The following is a 12,880-nucleotide window of genomic DNA, read 5'->3' on the forward strand; positions in this document are numbered from 1 at the left end:
TTTGACTCCACATATACCTCAACGCACCACTCACCTTTTTTCCCTCATCAATTCTATGATTAACCTCATCCTTCATAAATCCATCCGCCGACACGTCAACTCCCAAGTATCTGAAAACATTCACTTCTTCCATACTCCTCCTCCCCAATTTGATATCCAATTTTTCTTTATCTAAATCATTTGATACCCTCATCACCTTACTCTTTTCTATGTTCACTTTCAACTTTCTACCTTTACACACATTCTCAAACTCATCCACTAACCTTTGCAATTTTTCTTTAGAATCTCCCATAAACACAGTATCATCAGCAAAAAGTAACTGTGTCAATTCCCATTTTGAATTTGATTCCCCATAATTTAATCCCACCCCTCTCCCGAACACCCTAGCATTTGCTTCTTTTACAACCCCATCTATAAATATATTAAACAACCATGGTGACATTACACATCCCTGTCTAAGACCTACTTTTACCGGGAAGTAGTCTCCCTCTCTTCTACACACCCTAACCTGAGCCTCTCTATCCTCATAAAAGCTCCTTACAGCATTTAGTAACTTACCACCTATTCCATATACTTGCAACATCTGCCACATTGCTCCTCTATCCATTCTATCATATGCCTTTTCTAAATCCATAAATGCAATAAAAACTTCCCTACCTTTATCCAAATACTGTTCACATATATGCTTCAGTGTAAACACTTGATCTACATATTCCCTACCCACTCTGAAGCCTCCCTGCTCATCCGCAATCCTACATTCTGTCTTACCTCTAATTCTTTCAATTATAACCCTACCGTATACTTTTCCTGGTATACTCAGTAAACTTATTCCTCTATAATTTTTACAATCTCTTTTATCCCCTTTCCCTTTATATAAAGGGACTATACATGCTCTCCGCCAATCCCTAGGTACCTTCCCCTCTTTCATACATTTATTAAACAAAAGTACCAACCACTCCAACACTATATCCCCCCCTGCTTTTAACATTTCTGTCATGATCCCATCAGTTCCAGCTGCTTTACCCCCTTTCATTCTACGTAATGCCTCACGTACCTCCACCACACTTACATTCTGCTCTTCTTCACTCTTAAAAGATGGTTTACCTCCCTGGCCAGTGCATGAAATTACCGCCTCCCTTTCTTCCTTAACATTTAAAAGTTCCTGAAAATATTCTCGCTATCTACCTAATACCTCCCTCTCCCCATCTACTAACTCCCCTACTCTGTTTTTAACTGACAAATCAATACTTTCCCTAGGCTTTCTTAACTTGTTTAACTCACTCCAAAATTTTTTCTTATTTTCATTAAAATTTCTTGACAGTGCCTCTCCCACTCTTTCATCTGCTCTCCTTTTGCACTCTTTCACCACTGTTTTCACCTTTCTTTTACTCTCCATATACTCTGCTCTTCTTATAACACTTCTGCTTTGTAAAAACCTCTCGTAAGCTACCTTTTTCTCTTTTATCACACCCTTTACTTCATCATTCCACCAGTCACTCCTCTTTCCTCCTGCCCCCACCCTCCTATAACCACAAACTTCTGCCCCACATTCTAATACTGCATTTTTAAAACTATTCCAACCATCTTCAACCCCCCCCCCCACTACTCATCTTTGCACTAGCCCACCTTTCTGCCAATAGTCGCTTATATCTCGCCCGAACTTCCTCCTCCCTTAGTTTAAACACTTTCACCTCCCTCTTACTTGTTGTTGCCACCTTCCTCTTTTCCCATCTACCTCTTACTCTAACTGTAGCTACAACTAAATAATGATGCGATATATCAGTTGCCCCTCTATAAACATGTACATCCTGGAGCCTACCCATCAACCTTTTATCCACCAATACATAATCTAACAAACTACTTTCATTACGTGCTACATTATACCTTGTATATTTATTTATCCTCATTTTCATAAAATGTGTATTACTTATTACCAAATTTCTTTCTCCACATAGCTCAATTAAAGGCTCCCCATTTACATTTACCCCTGGCACCCCAAATTTACCTACTACTCCCTCTATAACATTTTTACCCACTTTAGCATTGAAATCCCCAACCACCATTACTCTCACACTTGATTCAAAACTCCCCACGCATTCACTTAACATTTCCCAGAATCTCTCTCTCTCCTCTACACTTCTCTCTTCTCCAGGTGCATACACGCTTACTATAACCCACTTTTCACATCCAATCTTTATTTTACTCCACATATTCCTTGAATTTATACATTTGTAGTCCCTCTTTTCCTGCCATAGCTTATCCTTCAACATTATTGCTACTCCTTCTTTAGCTCTAACTCTATTTGAAACCCCTGACCTAATCCCATTTATTCCTCTCCATTGAAACTCTCCCACCCCCTTCAGCTTTGTTTCACTTAAAGCCAGGACATCCAGTTTCTTCTCATTCATAACATCCACAATCATCTCTTTCTTATCATTTGCACAACATCCACGCACATTCAGACTTCCCACTTTGACAATTTTCTTCTTCTTATTCTTTTTAGTAATCTTTACAGGAAAAGGGGTTACTAGCCCATTGTTCCCGGCATTTTAGTTGACTTTTACAACACGCATGGCTTACGGAGGAAAGATTCTTATTCCACTTCCCCATGGATATAAAAGGAAAAGTAATAAGACCAAGAACTATTAAGATAAAATCAAAGAAAACTCAGATGAGTGTGTATAAATAAACGTGAACATGTATGTGTAGTGTGACCTAAGTGTAAGTAGAAGTAGCAAGACGTACCTGTAATCTTGCATATTTCGAGACAGACGAAAGACACCAGCAATCCTATCATTATGTAAAACAGTTACAGGCTTTCGTTTTACATTCACTTGGCAGGACGGTAGTACCTCCCTGGGTGGTTGCTGTATATCAACCTACTACATATATATATAATATATATATATATATAATATATATATATATATAATATATATACATATATATATAATATATATATATATATATATATATATATATATATATATATATATATATATATATATATATATATTACAATTGCAAATAGGCGATCGTAACAACGCAGGAGGTCTGAATATCTCCAACTACTGATCTCTGATTTTCAAGCACGAAAGTCTCTAGAGTTTGCAGAAAATGAACTGAAAAACACAAAACATTCAATGAATGACAGTTCTGTGGACGAAGCACTGTTTTGAATGAGAGGACAGAGGAGAATGGCCAGTCTGGTTGAATCTGAATGTAAGGTGACATTTACAAACGTTACAACAGTAGTGTAGAGAAGAGCATCTGTAAATACTAAACACGTTGAACCTTCAAATGGATCACATACAGCAGCAGACTACAATGAGCTCTAATCCTGTTAGCTATGAACAGGAAAGTGATTCTACAGTGGGGAAAGGAAGGCCAAATCTGGACAGATAAACACAGTAAATACGTCACCTGGTCTGATAAATCATGATTTCTGATGTGGCACGCAGATAGCAGGGTCGGATTTTGGCGTCAAACTTTGAGATTTGGTTGAATGGATGTTGCAGCATGAAGGTACAGCCAACAAGTCTGAAGCAAGTGCGTGATGCTATTATGTCAACTTGGACTGGAATCTCTTAGGAATGTTTTCAGCACCCTGTTGGGTGAATACCACTAAGAATTTAGGCTGTTTTGGGGACAAATGGCGACCTTACCCAGAAAGGGAACCATAACAGTCGGCTAACAATCAATAACCTATTTACCGCCAAGTGAACACTGGCAACAAGTGTAAGAAGACTAGTCTTTATATCTTGACTCATTCATGATCAAATCCGGCGGGTCACCACTACTTGGAAAAGACCCGGGCCGGGAGAATACCGGTGAATAAAAAAAAAAAAAAATCAAATCCGGTCCATCGATGAATCAAAGGTGCCGCATAGTTTTTATGGAATAAAATATTAATGCTGGAAATAAACGTTTTTGCTAACATTAAACAGATGATCTTTTTGGGCATCTAATAAGAAGTAACCGATTTCATTATATTAGTTTTCTTTTATTCTCACGATTTTTTTTCATATTCAAGTCAGAGGTACAGAGCGTTTGAGTATTATTAGAGGAATTTAGGAGCAGACGGGAGGGGGCGTGAAGTCAGGTAATTACAGAGGATTAGGAATTAGAAGAGGTGACCAGAGGCGTTAATTGGTGTTAGTTGTATGTGTGTGTGTGTGTGTGTGCGTGTGTGTGTGTGTGTGTGTGTGTGTGTACTCACCTAATTGTGGTTGCAGGAGTCGAGACTTAGCTCCTGGCCCCGCCTCTTCACTGATCGCTACTAGGTCCACTCTCTCTCTCTGCTCCCTATGCTTTGTCATACCTCGTCTTAAAGCTATGTATGGTTCCTACCTCCATCACTTGCTACGCTATTCCACTTCCTGATGACTCTATGACTGAAGAAATGCTTCCTAACATCCCTGTGACTCGTCTGAGTCTTCAACTTCCAATTGTGACCCCTTGTTTCTGTGTCCCCTCTCTGCAACATCCTGTCTGTGTCCACTTTGTCTATTCCACGCAGTATTTTGTATGTCGTTATCATATCTCTACTGTCCTGTCCTGTCCTCCAGTGTCGTCAGGCCGATTTCCCTCAACCTTTCTTCGTAGGACATTCCCCTGAGCTCCGGAACTACCCTTGTACTCACCTATATGTACTCACCTATTTGTGGTCGAGTCATAGCTCCTGGCCCCGCTTCTTCACTGGTCGATACTAATTCACTCTCTCCCTGCTCCATGATCTTTGTCATACCTCTTCTTAAAGCTATTTATGGAACTTGCTTCCACTACTTCACTCTCCAGAGTATTCCAGTTCACGACAACTCTAAGACTAAAGAAATACTTCCTAACATCCCTATGACTCATCTGGGTTTTCAGCTTCTAATTGTGTCCCCTTGTTTCTGTATCCCATCTCTGAAACATTCGATCCTTGTCCACCTTGTCAATGCCTCTTAGTATTTTATACGTTGTTATCATGTCCCCTCTATCCCTCCTATACTCTAGTGCCATCAGGTTGAGTTCCCTTAACCTCTCCTCATAAGACATACCCCTCAGTTCCGGGACTAATCGTGTTGCAAATTTTTGCACTTTCTCCAATTTCGTGACGTGTTTGACTAAGTGAGGGTTCCATACTGGCGCTGCATATTCCAGTATAGGCCTTACGTACACGGTGTACAATGTCGTGAATGACTCCTTACGCAGATGTCTAAACGCCAATCTCAGGTTTGCCACTCTCCCATATGCTGCAGCAGTTATTTGATTGATGTGTGCCTCAGGGGACATGTTCGTTATAATGCTTACCCCAAGGTCCTTTTCTTTAACTGACATTTGCAGCTGTTGGTTTCTTAACCTGTACTCTGTCTGCGGTCTTCTGTGTCCTTCCCCAATCTTCATGACCTTACACCTACTGGGGTTAAACTCCAGGAGCCATTTGTCGGACCATACTTGTAGTTTGTCCAGATCCCCTGGTAATCTTAACTGATCCTCGCCCACTTGTATTCTCCTCATCAGTTTTACATCATCAGCGAACAATGACACTTCTGAATCTATTCCTTCCACCATGTCGTTCACGTACACAAGAAACAGCACCGGGCCTAGGACTGAACCTTGTGGAACCCCACTCGACACATGCACCCACTCCGACACTTCCGCACGTACCAACACTCGTTGTTTCCTTCTTGTCAAGTATTCCCTGATCCATTGCAGTACTTTCCCCGTTATTCCTGCCTGCTCCTCTAATTTTTGCACCAATCTCTTGTGTGGTACTGTGTCAAAAGCCTTCTTGCAATCTAAAAAGATGCAATCTACCCATCCCTCTCTCTCCTGTCTTACTTCTGTTACCTTATCGTAGAACTCAAGTAGATTTGTGACACAGGATTTCCCATCTCTGAAGCCGTGCTGACTGTCATGTATGAGCCCAATCTTTTCAATGTGTTCCACCACTTTTCTCCTGATAATCTTTTCCATGACTTTACACACTATACAAGTCAGTGACACTGGTCTGTAGATTAATGCTACCTGTCTGTCCCCTTTCTTAAAAATTGGAACTACATGTGCTGTCTTCCACTCCTCTGGCAACTGCCCTGTTTCGATAGATTTACTGAAGATTGCCGCTAGCGGCACACACAGTTCCTCTGCTCCCTCTCTCAGTATCCATGGAGATATGTTATCTGGGCCCACCGCCTTTGAAGTATCCAGTTCGTCTAGCAGTTTCTTCACCTCTACCTTGGTTATGTGTATTGTGTCCAGCACCTGCTGGTGCCCCCTACCTCCACAGTTTGCTGGAAGCATTCCTGACTATATTGTGAATACTTCTCTAAATCTTTTGTTAAGTTCATCACATACTTCTTGGTCACTCTTCGTCAGCTCCCTCCTTCTTTCCTCAGTCTGATTACCTGGTCCTTGACTGTTGTTTTTCTCCTAATGTGACTGTATAACAACTTTGGTTCAGATCTGGCTTTTGATGCTATGTCGTTCTCGTATTGCCTCTGGGCCTCTCTCCTTACCCCTGCATATTCGTTTCTGGTTCTTCTGCTCAGCTCCTTGCTTTCTTGAGTCCTTTGCCTTCTATACCTTTTCCATGCTCTAGCACACTTGGCTTTGGCCTCTTTACACCTCCAGTTAAACCATGGGCTAACTCTGGTCTTACCATTTTTTTGTTGCCCCTTTGATATGAACTTTTCCTCTGCCTCCCTGCACTTAGTGGTCACTATTTCCAGGGATACAACCAGAGAGAGAGGAGAGGATGTTGCAGCAAGGCTGGATCTCATATTCACCTTGAATAGTTCAGACATAAGGGATATCACCCACGAAAGACCCCTGGCGCTAATGATCATTATGTCCTGAGTTTTGAATATCATGTAGAGCTAACAGTGGAGAATGCAGCAGCACGAGAACAAAGAGAGAAACCGAACTTCAAAAATGGGGACTACATAGGAATGAGAAGTTTCCTGCATGAAGTTCAGTGGGAAAGAGAACTAGATGGAAAGACAGTAAATGAAATGATGGAAATAGTGACCACTAAGTGCAGGGAGGCAGAGGAAAAGTTCATATCAGAGGGGCAACAAAAAAATGGTAAGACCAGAGTTAGCCCATGGTTTAACTGGAGGTGTAAAGAGGCCAAAGCCAAGTGTGCTAGAGCATGGAAAAGGTATAGAAGGCAAAGGACTCAAGAAAGCAAGGAGCTGAGTAGAAGAACCGGAAACGAATATGGAGGGGTAAGGAGAGAGGCCCAGAGACTATACGAGAACGACATAGCATCAAAAGCCAAATCTGAACCAAAGTTGTTATACAGTCACATTAGGAGAAAAACAACAGTCAAGGACCAGGTAATCAGACTGAGGAAAGAAGGAGGGAGCTGACGAAGAGTGACCAAGAAGTATGTGATGAACTTAACAAAAGATTTAGAGAAGTATTCACAATAGAGTCAGAAATGCTTCCAGCAAACTGTGGAGGTAGGGGGCACCAGCAGGTGCTGGACACAATACACATAACCAAGGTAGAGGTGAAGAAACTGCTAGACGAACTGGATACTTCAAAGGCGGTGGGCCCAGATAACATATCTCCATGGATACTGAGAGAGGGAGCAGAGGTACTGTGTGTGCCGCTAGCGGCAATCTTCAGTAAATCTATCGAAACAGGGCAGTTGCCAGAGGCGTGGAAGACAGCACATGTAGTTCCAATTTTTAAGAAAGGGGACAGACAGGTAGCATTAAACTACAGACCAGTGTCACTGACTTGTATAGTGTGTAATGTCATGGAAAAGATTATCAGGAGAAAAGTGGTGGAACACATTGAAAAGATTGGGCTCATACATGACAGTCAGCACGGCTTCAGAGATGGGAAATCCTGTGTCACAAATCTACTTGAGTTCTACGATAAGGTAACAGAAGTAAGACAGGAGAGAGAGGGATGGGTAGATTGCATCTTTTTAGATTGCAAGAAGGCTTTTGACACAGTACCACACAAGAGATTGGTGCAAAAATTAGAGGAGCAGGCAGGAATAACGGGGAAAGTACTGCAATGGATCAGGGAATACTTGACAAGAAGGAAACAACGAGTGTTGGTACGTGCGGAAGTGTCGGAGTGGGTGCATGTGTCGAGTGGGGTTCCACAAGGTTCAGTCCTAGGCCCGGTGCTGTTTCTTGTGTACGTGAACGACATGGTGGAAGGAATAGATTCAGAAGTGTCATTGTTCGCTGATGATGTAAAACTGATGAGGAGAATACAAGTGGGCGAGGATCAGTTAAGATTACCAGGGGATCTGGACAAACTACAAGTATGGTCCGACAAATGGCTCCTGGAGTTTAACCCCAGTAGGTGTAAGGTCATGAAGATTGGGGAAGGACACAGAAGACCGCAGACAGAGTACAGGTTAAGAAACCAACAGCTGCAAATGTCAGTTAAAGAAAAGGACCTTGGGGTAAGCATTATAACGAACATGTCCCCTGAGGCACACATCAATCAAATAACTGCTGCAGCATATGGGAGAGTGGCAAACCTGAGATTGGCGTTTAGACATCTGCGTAAGGAGTCATTCACGACATTGTACACCGTGTACGTAAGGCCTATACTGGAATATGCAGCGCCAGTATGGAACCCTCACTTAGTCAAACACGTCACGAAATTGGAGAAAGTGCAAAAATTTGCAACACGATTAGTCCCGGAACTGAGGGGTATGTCTTATGAGGAGAGGTTAAGGGAACTCAACCTGATGGCACTAGAGTATAGGAGGGATAGAGGGGACATGATAACAACGTATAAAATACTAAGAGGCATTGACAAGGTGGACAAGGATCGAATGTTTCAGAGATGGGATACAGAAACAAGGGGACACAATTAGAAGCTGAAAACCCAGATGAGTCATAGGGATGTTAGGAAGTATTTCTTTAGTCTTAGAGTTGTCGTGAACTGGAATACTCTGGAGAGTGAAGTAGTGGAAGCAAGTTCCATAAATAGCTTTAAGAAGAGGTATGACAAAGATCATGGAGCAGGGAGAGAGTGAATTAGTATCGACCAGTGAAGAGGCGGGGCCAGGAGCTATGACTCGACCACAAATAGGTGAGTACATATAGGTGAGTACAAGGGTAGTTCCGGAGCTCAGGGGAATGTCCTACGAAGAAAGGTTGAGGGAAATCGGCCTGACGACACTGGAGTACAGGATAGGACAGTAGAGATATGATAACGACATACAAAATACTGAGTGGAATAGACAAAGTGGACACAGACAGGATGTTGCAGAGAGGGGACACAGAAACAAGGGGTCACAATTGGAAGTTGAAGACTCAGACGAGTCACAGGGATGTTAGGAAGCATTTCTTCAGTCATAGAGTCATCAGGAGGTGGAATAGCCTAGCAAGTGATGGAGGTAGGAACCATACATAGCTTTAAGACGAGGTATGACAAAGCATAGGGAGCAGAGAGAGAGAGTGGACCTAGTAGCGATCAGTGAAGAGGCGGGGCCAGGAGCTAAGTCTCGACTCCTGCAACCACAATTAGGTGAGTACACACACACACACACACACACACACACACACACACACGCACACACACACACACACACATACAACTAACACCAATTAACGCCTCTGGTCACCTCTTCTAATTCCTAATCCTCTGTAATTACCTGACTTCACGCCCCCTCCCGTCTGCTCCTAAATTCCTCTAATAATACTCAAACGCTCTGTACCTCTGACTTGAATATGAAAAAAAATCGTGAGAATAAAAGAAAACTAATATAATGAAATCGGTTACTTCTTATTAGATGCCCAAAAAGATCATCTGTTTAATGTTAGTAAAAACGTTTATTTCCAGCAATAATATTTTATTCCATAAAAACTATGCGGCACCTTTGATTCATCGATGGGCCGGATTTGATTTTTTTTTTTTTTTTTTATTCACCGGTATTCTCCCGGCCCGGGTCTTTTCCAAGTAGTGGTGACCCGCCGGATTTGATCATGAATGAGTCAAGATATAAAGACTAGTCTTCTTACACTTGTTGCCAGTGTTCACTAGGCGGTAAATAGGTTATTGATTGTTAGCCGACTGTTATGGTTCCCTTTCTGGGTAAGGTCGCCATTTGTCCCCAAAACAGCCTAAATTCTTAGTGGTATTCACCCAACAGGGTGCTGAAAACATTCCTAAGAGATTCCAGTTCAAGTTGACATAATAGCATCACGCACTTGCTTCAGACTTGTTGGCTGTACCTTCATGCTGCAACATCCATTCAACCAAATCTCAAAGTTTGACGCCAAAATCCGACCCTGCTATCTGCGTGCCACATCAGAAATCATGATTTATCAGACCAGGTGACGTATTTACTGTGTTTATCTGTCCAGATTTGGCCTTCCTTTCCCCACTGTAGAATCACTTTCCTGTTCATAGCTAACAGGATTAGAGCTCATTGTAGTCTGCTGCTGTATGTGATCCATTTGAAGGTTCAACGTGTTTAGTATTTACAGATGCTCTTCTCTACACTACTGTTGTAACGTTTGTAAATGTCACCTTACATTTAGATTCAACCAGACTGGCCATTCTCCTCTGTCCTCTCATTCAAAACAGTGTTTCGTCCACAGAACTGTCATTCATTGAATGTTTTGTGTTTTTCAGTTAATTTTCTGCAAACTCTAGAGACTTTCGTGCTTGAAAATCAGAGATCAGTAGTTGGAGATATTCAGACCTCCTGCGTTGTTACGATCGCCTATTTGCAATTGTAATACTTTTATATATATATATATATATATATATATATATATATATATATATATATATATATATATATATATATATATATATATATATATTTATATATGTTTATAGGTAGTAGGTTGGTAGACAGCAACCACCCAGGGAGGTACTACCGTCCTGCCAAGTGAGTGTAAAACGAAAGCCTGTAATTGTTTTACATGATGGTAGGATTGCTGGTGTCTTTCGTCTGTCTCATAAATATGCAAGATTACAGGCATGTCTTGCTACTTCTACTTACACTTAGGTCACACTACACATACATGTACACGTTTATTTATACACACTCATCTGAGTTTCCTTTGATTTTATCTTAATAGTTCTTGGTCTTATTACTTTTCCTTTTATATCCATGGGGAAGTGGAATAAGAATCTTTCCTCCGTAAGCCATGCGTGTTGTAAAAGTCAACTAAAATGCCGGGAACAATGGGCTAGTAACCCCTTTTCCTGTAAAGATTACTAAAAAGAATAAGAAGAAGAAAATTGTCAAAGTGGGAAGTCTGAATGTGCGTGGATGTTGTGCAAATGATAAGAAAGAGATGATTGTGGATGTTATAAATGAGAAGAAACTGGATGTCCTGGCTTTAAGTGAAACAAAGCTGAAGGGGGTGGGAGAGTTTCAATGGAGAGGAATAAATGGGATTAGGTCAGGGGTTTCAAATAGAGTTAGAGCTAAAGAAAGAGTAGCAATAATGTTGAAGGATAAGCTATGGCAGGAAAAGAGGGACTACAAATGTATAAATTCAAGGATTATGTGAAGTAAAATAAAGATTGGATGTGAAAAGTGGGTTATAGTAAGCGTGTATGCACCTGGAGAAGAGAGAAGTGTAGAGGAGAGAGAGAGATTCTGGGAAATGTTAAGTGAATGCGTGGGGAGTTTTGAATCAAGTGTGAGAGTAATGGTGGTTGGGGATTTCAATGCTAAAGTGGGTAAAAATGTTATAGAGGGAGTAGTAGGTAAATTTAGGGTGCCAGGGGTAAATGTAAATGGGGAGCCTTTAATTGAGCTATGTGGAGAAAGAAATTTGGTAATATGTAATACACATTTTATGAAAAAGAGGATAAATAAATATACAAGGTATGATGTAGCACGTAATGAAAGTAGTTTGTTAGATTATGTATTGGTGGATAAAAGGTTGATGGGTAGGCTCCAGGATGTACATGTTTATAGAGGGGCAACTGATAGATCGCATCATTATTTAGTTGTAGCTACAGTTAGAGTAAGAGGTAGATGGGAAAAGAGGAAGGTGGTAACAACAAGTAAGAGGGAGGTGAAAGTGTATAAACTAAGGGAGGAGGAAGTTCGGGCGAGATATAAGCGACTATTGGCAGAAAGGTGGGCTAGTGCAAAGATGAGTAGTGGAGGGGGGGGGGGTTGAAGATGGTTGGAATAGTTTTAAAAATGCAGTATTAGAATGTGGGGCAGAAGTTTGTGGTTATAGGAGGGTGGGGGCAGGAGGAAAGAGGAGTGACTGGTGGAATGATGAAGTAAAGGGTGTGATAAAAGAGGAAAAGGTAGCTTACGAGAGGTTTTTACAAAGCAGAAGTGTTATAAGAAGAGCAGAGTATATGGAGAGTAAAAGAAAGGTTAAGAGAGTGGTGAGAGAGTGCAAAAGGAGAGCAGATGAAAGAGTGGTAGAGGCACTGTCAAGAAATTTTAATGAAAATAAGAAAAAAATTTGGAGTGAGTTAAACAAGTTAAGAAAGCCTAGGGAAAGTATTGATTTGTCAGTTAAAAACAGAGTAAGGGAGTTAGTAGATGGGGAGAGGGAGGTATTAGGTAGATGGCGAGAATATTTTCAGGAGCTTTTAAATGTTAAGGAAGAAAGGGAGGCGGTAATTTCATGCACTGGCCAGGGAGGTAAACCATCTTTTAAGAGTGAAGAAGAGCAGAATGTAAGTGTGGTGGAGGTACGTGAGGCATTACGTAGAATGAAAGGGGGTAAAGCAGCTGGAACTGATGGGATCATGACAGAAATGTTAAAAGCAGGGGGGGATATAGTGTTGGAGTGGTTGGTACTTTATTTTAATAAATGTATGAAAGAGGGGAAGGTACCTAGGGATTGGCGGAGAGTTTACTGAGTATACCAGGAAAAGTATACGGTAGGGTTATAATTGAAAGAATTAGAGGTAAGACAGAACG

General features: G+C 41.3%; 1 long non-coding RNA gene across 1 annotated transcript in view; it reads right to left on the reverse strand.

Annotated features, from left to right (window-relative positions):
• Positions 1–3,521: 3,521 nt before the first annotated feature.
• LOC138854127 (uncharacterized) overlaps positions 3,522–12,880 on the reverse strand; it is a 102,344-nt gene continuing 92,985 nt past the window's right edge. The window contains exon 4 of the long non-coding RNA XR_011393336.1: positions 3,522–3,540. This is a non-coding gene — a long non-coding RNA (uncharacterized lncRNA). The remainder of the gene's footprint in view (positions 3,541–12,880) is intronic.

The sequence above is a fragment of the Cherax quadricarinatus genome, chromosome 50, assembly GCF_038502225.1.
Source record: "Cherax quadricarinatus isolate ZL_2023a chromosome 50, ASM3850222v1, whole genome shotgun sequence".
Classification (NCBI taxonomy): Eukaryota; Metazoa; Arthropoda; class Malacostraca; order Decapoda; family Parastacidae; genus Cherax; species Cherax quadricarinatus.